This window comes from Coenobita brevimanus, chromosome 117, assembly GCF_032717465.1.
Source record: "Coenobita brevimanus isolate Jiangsu-jjx chromosome 117, ASM3271746v2, whole genome shotgun sequence".
Classification (NCBI taxonomy): Eukaryota; Metazoa; Arthropoda; class Malacostraca; order Decapoda; family Coenobitidae; genus Coenobita; species Coenobita brevimanus.
The window spans coordinates 9,198,772-9,212,381 of NC_137070.1; the positions used below are offsets into that span (position 1 = coordinate 9,198,772).

At 50.0% G+C, this 13,610-nt stretch overlaps 1 pseudogene; it reads right to left on the reverse strand.

Annotated features, from left to right (window-relative positions):
• Positions 1 to 12,500: 12,500 nt before the first annotated feature.
• LOC145389475 (histone H3-like) lies at positions 12,501 to 13,321 on the reverse strand (annotated as a pseudogene).
• Between the last annotated feature and the right edge of the window lie 289 nt (positions 13,322 to 13,610).

Consider the following 13,610-nt stretch of genomic DNA (forward strand, 5'->3'; position numbering starts at 1 on the left):
AAGGATTTCTTGAAAATTAAAAATAATGGTTTACTTAACTCCTTTGCACATTCTCGTAATACCCAACATGAAATTTCATCAGGACCACTTGCTTTTCCTCTGTCTAATCTACTTAACTCCTCCTGTATTACTTTTTCTGCTATTTGTATATCTGGTAGTATGTGTGGACATGCGTGTTCCACATAGTCCCTCTCCAAAAATTTTTCTTCTGTAAAATACTAATTGGAAATTCTTATTTAGTGCTTCACAAATATCTTTCTCTTGTGTATAAGTGATTCCCTCGTCCGTAATGGATTGTATTATATCTTTTACTTTAGTTTTGCTTCTGATATAGCTGTAAAACAGCTTTAGTTGATCACTACTTTTATTTATTATATCCTCCTCAAACTGTTTTTGGGCTTCCCTCCTTATTCTTGTATAGTCATTTCTTGCCTGTTTGTAATTATTATACGCCCTTTCACTATTGTGTCTTCTGTATCTATTCCACAACAAATCTCTTCTTTCTTTTGATTTTTTACATTCTGTATTGAACCATTTCTGTATTTTCTTATCTGCTTCTTTGTGCTGTGGGATGTACTTCTGGACTCCTATTTCATAAAATTCACAAAATTTTTTATATACAGCATTTAAATCTTGTCCTCTAAGCTCATTTTCCCAATCAACTTCTAAGAAATACTTCTTTAGGTCTTGATAATTTCCCTTTTTATAGTTTAGGCTCTTTTTGTGACTATCATTGCTGTTTACTATGTCATATGCTATCCTGAAGTTATAATTTAGTACTGCATGATCGCTTTTGCCGAGTGGAGGGTGATATATTAAACTGTCAATATCATTTTCTTGCCTTGTAAATATTAGATCTAGCACTGAAGGTACATCAAGTCCTCTTTTTCTGGTGGTTTCCCTCACATGTTGCGTTAAGAAAAACTCTTGTACGAGATCCAGGAGCTTTTGGTCCCAACAGCTTTCTTGGCTATTTATATCTAGAGTATTCCAATTTATATTTGTATTGAAGTCCCCAGTTAGTATAATTCTTTCCGATTTCTCTTCCATTTTATGTAGCAATGATCTTACACTCTACAATTCACTCTCTGCCAGGTCCTCATATTCGTCTCCTTCCCATGTGTTTGATCTGGGTGGCATGTACAAATTGGCTACAATTACTTTACCTTCAGATGTGTCAATCTCTACTGCAATCATTTCTACTTGTGATGGTATATCTAGTTTTATTTCCTTGACTTTTAGATTTTTCTTAGTTAATATTATAATTCCTCCTCCTTTTTTTAAAATATCTGTCTCTTCTCCATAAATTGTATTCCTCTAAGTTTAGTATGTCATTTGATATCCTTGGTATTAATTTTGTTTCAGTTAGGCATATTATTTGTGGTTCATTTTCTCTGACATGATCATTCATCTCTAGTAATTTAGATACCATTCCATCCACATTTGAGTACATCAACTTTATCATCTTGTTTATATACTTGTCATGACATGGTTCTACTACCTTCCTCCTTTTTCTTCCATCCTGTTTGTGTACCACTTTCGTACCTGCAATCCTATTACTTTGTAAAAAAAATTTCTTCTCCTCTTCTGATCTTCCCTCATTTTTTGTTTTTGCTTCCTCCCTTTTCTCTTTCAGTAATTCCAGTTCCTCTTGTGTTGGGCATCTTTTTATCCATACATTTTTGAACTCCTCTTTTTCCATAAGATTCTTTGCATTTTTTAGTATCTCTTCCACAGTGTTTACACTCTGGAAAGTCACCTTTAGAGGTCTTCTCTTGCTTTTCTCGTATTTCCCTAACCTTTGTGTTCCTCTATGTCTTTACTACTGATTTCCTCTGATACTTCTTTCAGTAAGCTCATTACATTTGCCATCTCCTTTTTATCTCTTGTGATCTTGTTTTTAACTTCTTCCTCTTCTATACCAGTGATTACTATTGATTTGTTTATCTCTACTGAATCTCTGACTAACTTTGGATTGTTTTGGATTATTCTTTTCACCTCCTTTTTAATGCTTTCTTCCTCCACCCTTGTTTCTAAGTCTTTCTTTACTTTCACCATTTCAGCATACGTGGTTTCTACATCATTTTTGTAGCTTTGCACAGCTTCATTCACTTGTGTTATCTTCTCCTCAATATCACTGCTCTGGTCAATAAGACTGCTAACTTGCCTAATTGTCTCTGTGTCATTTTTGAACTCTTCCATAACACTCTCGTGATTGACTACTGTACGTGCCATTTCACTCATTTTCTTCCTAAGTGTACTCAATTCCACTGTTAGTTCACTGATGGTTGTGTCTTTCTTCTTGGCCTCCCTTCCTAGTTTTTCTATTTCTTCCTTTTGCAAATGCATCTGCTTCTTTATTTCATCAATTTCATTTTTGAAAGCCATTTCTAGTTTGTTTACACGTTCAACCAGTCTATTGTGAGTCTCTACTTCAACCAGTTCTTGGTAGAAATCATCATTTTGCTTTTTACCTTTATCCCTCTTCTTTTCCAAATTTGTTTTACTGAAGTATGTATCCATTTTGCAATACTTAAAGTGAAGAGCATGTACTTACAATCTCCGTGTTGTTGTAGTCTAAACAAAGCTCAGAGATGACTCAGCGTATTCTTTCGTCTTGGTTCTATTTCCTGTTTGTACAAGTCTTGTTTAAACTTATTATTTTTTTCCTTTTAATAATGAACAATCATTTAGTCTAACCTGGTACTGAGCTTGACTCATACAAAGATACTATTTAGGTAATGCCACTGGCCGTGATGATTTGGTACGGAGCGCCGGTATCGCACGTCCGCCTAGATTGAATCCCTCTGTGTGTGTGTGTGTGTGTGTGTGTGTGTGTGTGTCCTCATACGTCCGTACACACAAACATACATCCTCACAAAGACACACAAATACATAGGTACAGTATAAACATACATACACGCGCACAACTGCAGGCGAAAATCGATGGGTTCAGGTTCACTTTTTTTTTTCCAGCATAGTAACTGAAGAATTCACCGTGCGTTCATGACGGATAGAGAGCATCTCCTAATATGCAGCGGGAATGCCTTTCTCGTTGTGCAAACCTGTGTACCTTTATGAGGGCGTGAGTGAATCGATGAGTAAGTAAAAGAAACAGGCAAATAACGAAAAGAAAAACCGCGACGTGAACAACAGATCAATAAAAGAAATAAACGAATAGGCAAGTATTCCCCCCCTTTCCAAAAAAAAAAAAGAGTAAATGATTGAAAAAAAAAAAAAAAAAAAAGGAATGAATGAATGCATGTCTGTATGTAAGTAATGGAGTTCTTTCATCTGTAAGTGTGTGTAAGAGCAAACTTCGCTGCGGAAAAGCAAGAGCTGATATATGGAAACTAAAATGTGTGACTTAAAGAACAGTGCCCCCGAAATATACCATAGTACCCCCGACGACAGGGCAAGCCAAACACAGCTCAGTATGCCCGAGGATGCGCCGACACCCCCACACGGACCCCACGGGGTAGCCGCCACCAGTCACCACCACTCCCGGCAACAGCGACATATGTCAGCCCGGGTCGTGCGCCCCTGTGTCACGCAGCCACAACGCCGTCGCCGCCGTAGAAGGATACTACCTTCACGGAGTGGAATTGTTGAGTCAGCTAGGGGTGGAGTTGTAAAAGACACTTCAGACGGCGCCCCTCTGGTAGAGACGATCTATGGTCGCTCCCATCCTCGTGAGATGATCTATGGTCGCTCCAAAAGTGCTCCGGTAGAGACGATCTATGGTCGCTCCCATCCTTGTGAGACGATCTATGGTCACTCCGAAAGTGTTCCGGTAGAGACGATCTATGGTCGCTCCCATCCTCGTGAGACGATCTATGGTCGCTCCAAAAGTGCTCCGGTAGAGACGATCTATGGTTGCTCCCATCCTCGTGAGACGATCTATGGTCGCTCCGAGAGTGTCTTGGTAGGGACGACCTATTGTCGCTCCCTTCCTCGTGAGACGATATATTGTCGCTCCGAGGGTGTGCAGAGAGAGGTAAGGAGAGAGATGTCCCTATGCCAAGAGACTAGAGCCCAGGCTTCCTGTCCCAGAGTGACCCAGACAGGCCTCATAGCCTCCCCTGGTCTCTGTTCCATACGCCTGGCTCTAGAGCAGACACACCTGACAGACCCCAGTGGAAGTTGCTGCCGCAGTCCTCCCCTGTTGGCGCCCCTAGACGCTGGAGACCGCAGCCCACAGTCTCTCTCGGTTCTCCCCAGGACACCCGGGCACGATCTCCCTACTCCCCCACGACGCCATAAGGCCCTCACGACACGCCGGGACTTATCACAGTGGTTCCTAGAGCTATTCGACCCCAGTCCCGACGGCCACACGCCTGAGCCAAGCCCGGAAGTCACGGGAAGCCCAGGACGCAAGAGGACGCCCTTACGAGTTATCCCGTGCCCTCTCGGCACGCCTCGCATTGGCAGTGCCCCTAGCCCGGCAGGATTGCCAACGACATGTTCCTGCCTATCCCCCTGATGAATACATGTGATACTGTAGTACGAGTGATTTAGGTTAAGTGTGATTTCCCTTAATGTAAGTATTGTGCAGTGATATCATATAGTGAATATCAGGGTAAATAAGATCACAGTGAGAAGTTAAAGGACGAGTGTGTGGAACAAGATCTGATGAACTATACTTATGAGTGACATCCCTGTAATACAATTAGTAAGCCTGTGCCGCCTGGAGATTCCCCTATAAAGACATACCCCCATTAATGTGAAGGAATACTGTGAAAGGGAGTATTAATGGTATTCTCTCCCTTCCCCACACTACCCATTAATCTTGTTTATCACCCTCTCTCACTCCAATATCCCGAGCAAGTGTGAATCAAGAATATAATCAATTACCAAAGCCCCTCGGCTAGTGGAAACATATAAACTTCACGGCTAATATCTGCCGCCCTCCAGTATTACCATAACTTTCCCCTAGCCATCACAAGTCACTCCCCTCACCTCCCCTATCTCCTCCTAGTGAGACTCAACCCCCCTCCCGCGCCCCCGTTCGCGCCTATATTTATTGTACTCCTGATACACTAGGATTGATTGTGTTGCCATTACTATCAGAGAAGCAAGTATCCTGCGAGATACACATATCCTAGATAAGGTTTTATATTGCTATGTATTGTGCTGTAATATCTGCTGATTTGTCCTGTGTCTGATTGTGGAAATATATGTGTAAAGGTTGTTGCCTAGAGTTTTTGTGTCCTGCCTCTCTTTATTGCACTAAGCTCCGGTCTCGAAAGAGGACCCCGGTCCACGTTAGGTGAAATAGGAACGAGAAGTCGAGCCTAATTCCACCTAGCATTACACTGGTGGCCAGTGGTGGTTCTAGACCCGGGCGTAAAAGAGAGGTAATCAGGAAATATTTGGCAAAATGTCAACCAAACCGCACGTTCAGTTACCCAGTTTGACTCCGACCAGTATGATATACACACATATCTGGCAATAATTAAACCCTTACTGGATATTGGCTTTGAAAATGACCAACAAAAAATTGCAGTCACACTACCACTATTGGGTAAAGCGGCGGCGAACATAGCACAGAAAATCGTCCCAGAACTCACCTGGTAGAACTTTACAAAGTTCACTGTACAAGCCATCACCCCATCATTAGGGAAAGTAGTGGCTCTATCCAAATTGGATAGTTTTTCATTCAACGGGGATTTAGATAATACCCTGATACAGGCAAAATGCCTGGTTACTACTGCCTACCCAGAGGCAAATGAGGAAACCCGGGATCAGCATACATTTAATACTCTGCTCAGAGTACTCCCAAGTGTTGTAAAACAACACTTCACTATCCATGACCCAACAGGAGACATGGATAGAGATATACAGCTGATACGGCGCCTCCTGACCGCCTGCCCTTCTCCACAACAAATTAATGTTGTTAAGAAATTCCCCACCCGACCCCCGGCTCCCCCAGCCAAACCGCGTCCACCTCTGCCTCACACCAGCCCGACCCCGATGCCTAGCCCGCCCAGGGCACACCCCTCCCGTCAGTGCTCCACCCCGCGAGAAAACCCGAACCTAATTCTTATCAACCCGTGGGAATTCACAGCCTGCAACTCCCGCTGCCCCCTTCATGACATACAGGACCAGCTTAAAGCTGCTCGCCGCAGAATCACAGCCCCAGCAGATGAGCTGACGCCCGTGGACGAGCCCCATCCCGGAGAATTAGAGCAGGAACAGGAGAACGAAAGCCTTAGCCAGCTGGATTATTAGGCCCGCCCCCTCACCAACCCATGGTGGCGGGGGCCATTACCCCTAAGTATCGCCCCCCAGTATACCACAAGGTGAAAATAAACGGCGTGAAGGCCAGACTACTGTCGATACGGGAGCGGCCAGGTCCTGCCTTTACAGCCACTATTTCTCCCGCTACAAATCGCAGTTTGGCCCACTCCGCCCTACTACCACTCACTTTGTGGACGCGGGGGATGGCCCCCTGCCCATCCATGGGGAAACTCGGGCCCTACGGGTCGACACCCACCAGCCAGTGTCCACCCAACATTCATTCATCATTTTTTATTCCTCCTGCCAGAGTTATGACGGTTATTTAGGGCTAGACTTGCTCCAAAAACTCGGAGCCACGATCGACTGTCGCCACCGACAACTCTAGTTCCGCCCCCCACCCCGTTCCACCCCAGCCGTTTGCACATGCACTCCGCGGCCCCGGCCGGAGGATTTGCCCTCTTCCTCCCCCCAGTGCCCCCCTTCTTCCCCCCTTTTTCCACCCCCCTCTCCTCCCCCTCCCATGCCTTTCCACCCCACTCCTGCCCCCTCTTTCCCTGCCACCATCTCTGCCGCCGTTACCATCCCCTTCCACCATGAGGCATGGGTGTGCCTTAACAGGCCCTCAGGTCCATCCGTTTTGTTCTCCCCCCTCCTCCCCTCCGGACCCCTTTCTGCCTGCCTTGTGTCCCCCACCTTCCTCCCTCCCCACCACGCCACCATCCGCATCGCCAGCCTCGCCCCGTCCCCTCTCACCCTCCCCAAAGGGCTTATCATTGGAGAGATGGAGGAAGCCGAGCCCTGTGCCTCATCCTCCTCCCACCTCCCCACCCCTCTACCCCCCATCCCTGAACATCTCTCCAACCAGCAGTCGGACACCTTATGCCGCCTCCTCCTGGATTTCCAGGATTTGTTTGTGACAGGACCAGCAGATATAGGGCATACCACGTACCTGTCGCACGAAATCCATACAACAGGCCCACCTATACGACAACCTTCCCAACGCAAGAACCCCCGACAGAGAGAAGAGGAGGACCGCCAGATGCGTGAAATGGAAGAGGCAGGTGTTATCCCCCTCCACCAGCCCGTGGTCCTCCCCCGTCGTTCTAGTAAAAAAGAAAGACGTCATGATGCAATTTTGCATCGACTACCGCCATGTGAACGACGTCACCATTAAAGATGCCACCCCCCTCCCCCGCATTGACGATTCCCTAGACTCCCTCTACGGGGCGTCTTGGTTTTCTACCCTCGACCTCCAGTCTGGATACTGGCAGGTCCCCGTCCACCCGGACCATCGAGGAAAGACGGCCTTTTCCACCAGTAATGGCAAACATTACGAATTCAATGTTCTGCCATTCGGCCTCTGCAATGCCCCTGCCACTTTCTCCAGACTAATGGAATCTGTCTTGAGCGGCCTCACTTGGGAAATATGTTTAGCTTATCTTGACGACGTCATTGTTTTTAGCCAGACCTGGGCCGACCACTTGCAGAGCCTCCGTCGAGTTTTCACCAGAATTCGCCAGGCAGGCCTCAAGCTACATCCGTCTAAATGTGTCTTGGCCGCTAAGACTGTCTCGTTCCTAGGACATACTATTTCCCAAGCAGGAATTTCCCCAGATCCCGACAAGCTCCGTGTCATAGCGGACATACCACCTCCGCAGGATGTCCACGACGTCCGCGCCTTCCTGGGACTCACGTCCTATTACCGTCGCTTCGTGAAGGGATTCGCGCAGATCGCTAAGCCTCTTCACGACTTGACACGAAAAGGGGAACCTTTCCTTTGGACCGAGGACCGGCAAGCTGCTTTTCAACAGCTAAAAGACAAGCTTGTCTCGGCCCCCATCGTGGCCTTCCCCGACTATGCCCTCCCTTTTCGCCTCTACGTGGATGTATCCCTTACCGCGATAGGCGCCGTCCTAGCCCAGGTACAGGCTGGCCGGGAACACATCATTGCCTGCACCAGTCGCACTCTGAACCCAGCCGAAAAAAATTATGCCACCACCAAGCGAGAATGCCTCGGCATAATCTGGGCCCTCCAATATTTTAGGGCATATCTTTCCGGGACCCAAGTCACGATAATCTCCGACCACCAATCACTCCAGTGGTTGCGCCAATCAGACTCCCATAACGCCCAACTCGTCCGGTGGCGTGACACCCTAGAGGAGTTTCAGTACGAGATTTCATACAGACCCGGAAAGCTCCACACCAATGCAGATGCCCTCTCCCGCCTCCACATCCACGTGGTACAACCGGACCCCGACCTCCTACAACTCTGGCACCACAAGGAACAGCCCCCCTGGATCCCTGCTCACCTATTCCCCAAGCTGTGCCGACAGGGCGACCACCTTCTAACCCCATCCGGACACATCCTCTTGACCCCCAATGCGGCACGTGACACCCTGCGCCACCTATATGCCCACAACGGCATCCACTTGGGCACCAAAAAATTACTACAGGTGTTCAATGATATTTACTGGGCCCCAAATCCCTCCACACTCGCCAAGGAAATTATCCAGACTTGCCGCGCCTGCGCGCTTGGAAAAGATATCACCCGGACCGCCGGGCCATCTGGCCATATCACCGCCCACAAGCCCTGGCAACTCCTGGTGATTGACGTAGTAGGCCCTCTTCCCCCTAAATCTGGATATAAATACATGGTCACTTTTGTAGACACGTACTCCAAATTCGTAGTAGCCTGCCCAGCTAAGGAACATCATGCCGTCGCTGTCACTGATGCCCTGCTCCGACACATGTTCCCTTACTTTGGCATTCCCCAAGCCATCCATTCTGATAATGCCCCCGAGTTCTCCGTAAAAGTCTGGGAAGAACTAGCCAGGATTTTCGGGTTCAAGATCTCCCACTCCTCACCATACTGGCCACAAGGGAACGCGGTATGTGAACGTAGCCATCGTACCCTTATCAATCAGCTACGCACCAGAATCGAGGCTACAAAAGACGACGATTGGCCGGCACATGTAAAAATTGTCCAGTGGGGCATGAATTCGTGCCCCCGAGAAGACAGGGTTTCCCCCCACGAAAAAATCTTTGGCGAAACCCCCCTCCTACTACCCCTATGCCATCACCTGCAACCGCCCGCTTCCGCTCCCACTACAGACCCGCTACACCTGCTAAAAGGGCGGATATACCACCTGCAAAAGAACTTAGACCTTGGACCCGACACAGCCTCCAACCCTTTCAACCCAGGTGACACAGTCGTCGTCGCCCAACTTCCCACTCCCCACAAGCTCGCCCCCCGTTTCACGGGGCCCCACACAATGACCAAAGTCCCCAACCCATACCAAGTAGTCGTAGACTATCACGGCACTCCCCGTACCCTCCGCAACCGTCACGTGCGGCCTTTCCGCACGCCCACCTCCTCCGCTCCGGCCCCACACCCCCAGCCCCCTCCGGCCCCCGCACCACCCTCTACAGTCACATATGAGTGCTATGTTTCCTCCTCACCCTCCTACTCCGACCCCCCTACCATCTCCACCTCCCTGGCCACCACCACCCCCAGCACCTCACCTGACGCCTCCCCCGCCACCCCTCCCTCACCCTCACCCCTTCCCTCCATGGCCTCCCCCTCAACGCCCACTCCCACCTCTTCTGCCCACGCCACCACACCCTCACCACAACCCACTACCACCCCCCCCTCCCCTACCCACCATCCGTACACCCACTCTGCCAACACCGCGCCCCACCACGCCCACAACACGCAAAACAACCCGCCCATCCCATACGCCCACTTCTCCCCCCACCCCGACCCTCGAGACCACCACCACCCACTCGGGCCACCTCTCACGCCTGCCTGCCCGATACTCACACACCCCTACACCACCCACCTCTCCACGACTTCACACCATCAAGCTACATCAGGCCCAAATCCCCTCTACCTGTACTCCCCAGAGACTCAACGCCGCATTACCACGGCACAAAACCCGGCCCTTACCCACAGTATCCAGCATTCAACCCCCAACCACACCGACAGCCACACCAAGCAAGATGAGAGTGAAGCGGGCCGTATGGGCACCTACCCTTGGCAGGAACCACAGACTCCGCAGGCCACACCACCTGCTAAACATCCTCCAGTCTACCATCACCACCTCCACACTCTTCCTCACTTGCGACCCAGCACAAGAGGAGAACCCCTACACCGTCGTCTGGCAAACTGCGTTGCAACACCTCCAGCCCGTGTACACCACCTTCAACACACAAGTGTTCCACCTCCAGCCACAAGGACGTGACTTTTTACAGGGGGAGAGTGGTAAAATGCGTGACTGAAAGAACAGTGCCGCCGAAATATACCATAGTACCCCCGGTGACAGGGCAAGCTAAACACAGCTCAGTATGCCCCAGGATGCGCCGACACCCCCACACGGACCCCACGGGGTAGCCGCCACCAGTCACCACCACTCCCAGCAACAGCGACATACCCGGTATGTCAGCCCGGGCCGTGCACCCCTGTGTCATGCAGCCACAACGCCGTCGCCGCCATAGGAGAAGGACACTACCTTCACGGAGTGGAATTGTTGAGTCAGCTAGGGGTGGAGTTGTAAAAGACACTCCAGACGGCACCCCTCTGGTAGAGACGATCTATGGTCGCTCCCATCCTCGTGAGACGATCTATGGTCGCTCCGAAAGTGCTCCGGTAGAGACAAAATATGGTCACTCCCATCCTCGTGAGAAGATCTATGGTCACTCCCATCCTCGTGAGACGATCTATGGTCGCTCCCATCCTCATGAGACGATCTATGGTTGCTCCGAGAGTATCTTGGTAGAGATGACCTATTGTCACTCCCTTCCTCGTCAGACGATCTATCGTCGCTCCGAGGGTGTGCAGAGAGAGGTAAGGAGAGAGACGTCCCTACGGCAGGAGACTAGAGCCCAGGCTTCCTGTCCCAGAGTGACCCAGACAGACCTCACAGCCTCCCCTAGTCTCTGTTCCCTACACCTGGCTCTAGAGCAGACACACCTGACGGACCCCAGTGCAAGTCGCTGCTGCAGCCCTCCCCTGTCGGCGCCCCTAGACGCTGGAGACTGCAGCCCACAGTCTCTCTCGGTTCTCCCCAGGACACCCGGGCGCAATCTCCCTATGCCCACACGACGCCGTAAGGCCTTCACGACAGGCCGGGACTTATCACAGAGGTTCCTGGAGCTATTCGGCCCCAGTCCCGAGGGCCACACGCCTGAGCCAAGCCCGGAAGTCACGGGAAGCCCAGGACGCGAGAGGACGCCCTTACAAGTTATCCCGTGTCCTCTCGGCACGCCTCGCATTGGCAGTGCCCCTAGCCCGGCAGGATCGCCGACGACATGTTCCTGCCTATCCCCCTGATGAATACGTGTGATACTGTAGTACGAGTGATTTAGGTTAAGTGTGATTTCCCTTAATGTAAGTATTGTGCAGTGATATCATATAGTGAATATCAGGGTAAATAAGATCACAGTGAGAAGTTAAAGGACGAGTGTGTGGAACAAGATCTGATGAACTATACTTATGAGTGACATCCCTGTAATATAATTAGTAAGCCTGTGCCGCCTGGAGATTCCCCTATAAAGACATACCCCCATTACTGTGAAAGAATTCTGTGAAAGGAAGTATTAATGGTATTCTCTCCCTCCCCCACGCAACCCATTAATCTTGTTTATCACCCTCTCTCACTCCAATATCCCGAGTAAGTGTGAGTCAAGAATAAAATCAATTACCAAAGCCCCTCGGCTAGTGGAAACCATATAAACTTCACGGCTAATATCTGCCGCCCTCCAGTATTACCATAACTTTCCCCTAGCCGTCACAAGTCACTCCCCGCACCTCCCCTATCTCCTAGTGAGACTAAACCCCCCTCCCGTGCCCCAGTACGCACCTATATTTATTGTACTCCTGATACACTAGGATCGATTGTGTTGTCATTACTCTCAGAGAAGCAAGTATCCTGCGAGATACACATATCCTAGGTAAGGTTTTATATTGCTATGTATTGTGCTGTAATATCTGCTGATTTGTCCTGTGTCTGATTGTGGTAATATACGTGTAAAGGTTGTTGCCTAGAGTTTCTGTGTTCTGCCTCTCTTTATTGCACTAAGCTCCGGTCTCGAAAGAGGACCCCGCTCCACGTTAGGTGAAATAGGTACAAGAAGTCGAGCCTAATTTCACCTAGCATTACAGAAACCTAAACTGAGGGTCTGTCATCATCTCTCTTTGAAGAAGGGTTTTGGCCCTGAAAAGGGCCGAGATTTCTTTCGATCGAGGTGAGGGGCCTCTCGCCTTAGGTGCGCTCACCACGGATGCGGCAGGCCAGCTAGATGTCCTTAGCATGATTGTTACACACTTGGTGTGGATGTCACACAGGTTGGTGTCCTCAAAGAGACCGACCAAATAGGCCTCAGAAGCCTCCTGCAGAGCCATGATGGCAGAGGTCTGGAAGCGCAGGTCAGTCTGGAAGTCCTGGGCAATCTCACGGACGAGATGCTGGAATGGCAGCTTCCTGATAAGCAGCTCAGTGCTCTTCTGGTAGCGATGGATCTCACACAGGGCCACAGTGCCAAGCCTGTAACGATGGGCTTTCTTGACGCCGCCGGTGGCAGAGGCAGACTTGCGAGTGGCCTTGGTGGCCAGCTGCTTTCGAGGGGCCTTGCCTCCAGTGGACTTACGTGCAGTCTGCTTGGTACGAGCTATGGCGCGCGACTGAGGGAGCAAGAAGAGCGAGAGAGTGGGTGCGCCGCCCCTGGCAGCGGCTTTTTATGTCGCCTGTCTCAGGACTGGCGGCGTGTGAGTGGTCGGGGTGTGATGTACACGGTGGTGATTTACTGTTCATGCTTTTTCGATGCAATTCCTGGTTTGCTTGCAGAATTTGCCATGCCTTGTGACGTGACCTGGCTGCGACGCCTCTCTAGGATTGGCCTCCTGGGAGCTCGGGTGGGGCCTAGGCCTGAAATCAAGGTTAGATGGACAAGGTTCGTACTTCCACGACCGACACTGGGTTATATAAGGGTGGTTGGCGAGCCGCCCATGTGACCCTCATCCAGAGGATGATTGGGCTCGCACCACTGCCGCCTTGGTGCATAGCCTTGGAGCCGCCCCTGACATCTGTAGGGAACCCAACTCCCCCTACCCTGGGTACACCGATCCACCGCCATTGGCCCCTCTTCCATATGAAATTCACTGCCCCACTGAAGCTCACCCACGTGCTTCCATTCTTGCCCTTCTTCGACAGGAGGGCCTCAGCAGGATGGCTGCTCTCGACTCCCCTGAATCCGTGACATACTACACAGATGGATCTGTGTGCGCTGATGGATCCGCTGGGTCTGCTTTTGTTCTAGGGCACCATACTGAATCTTGGCGACTCTCCCCTGGGGTCTCTGCCTTCCAGGCAGAG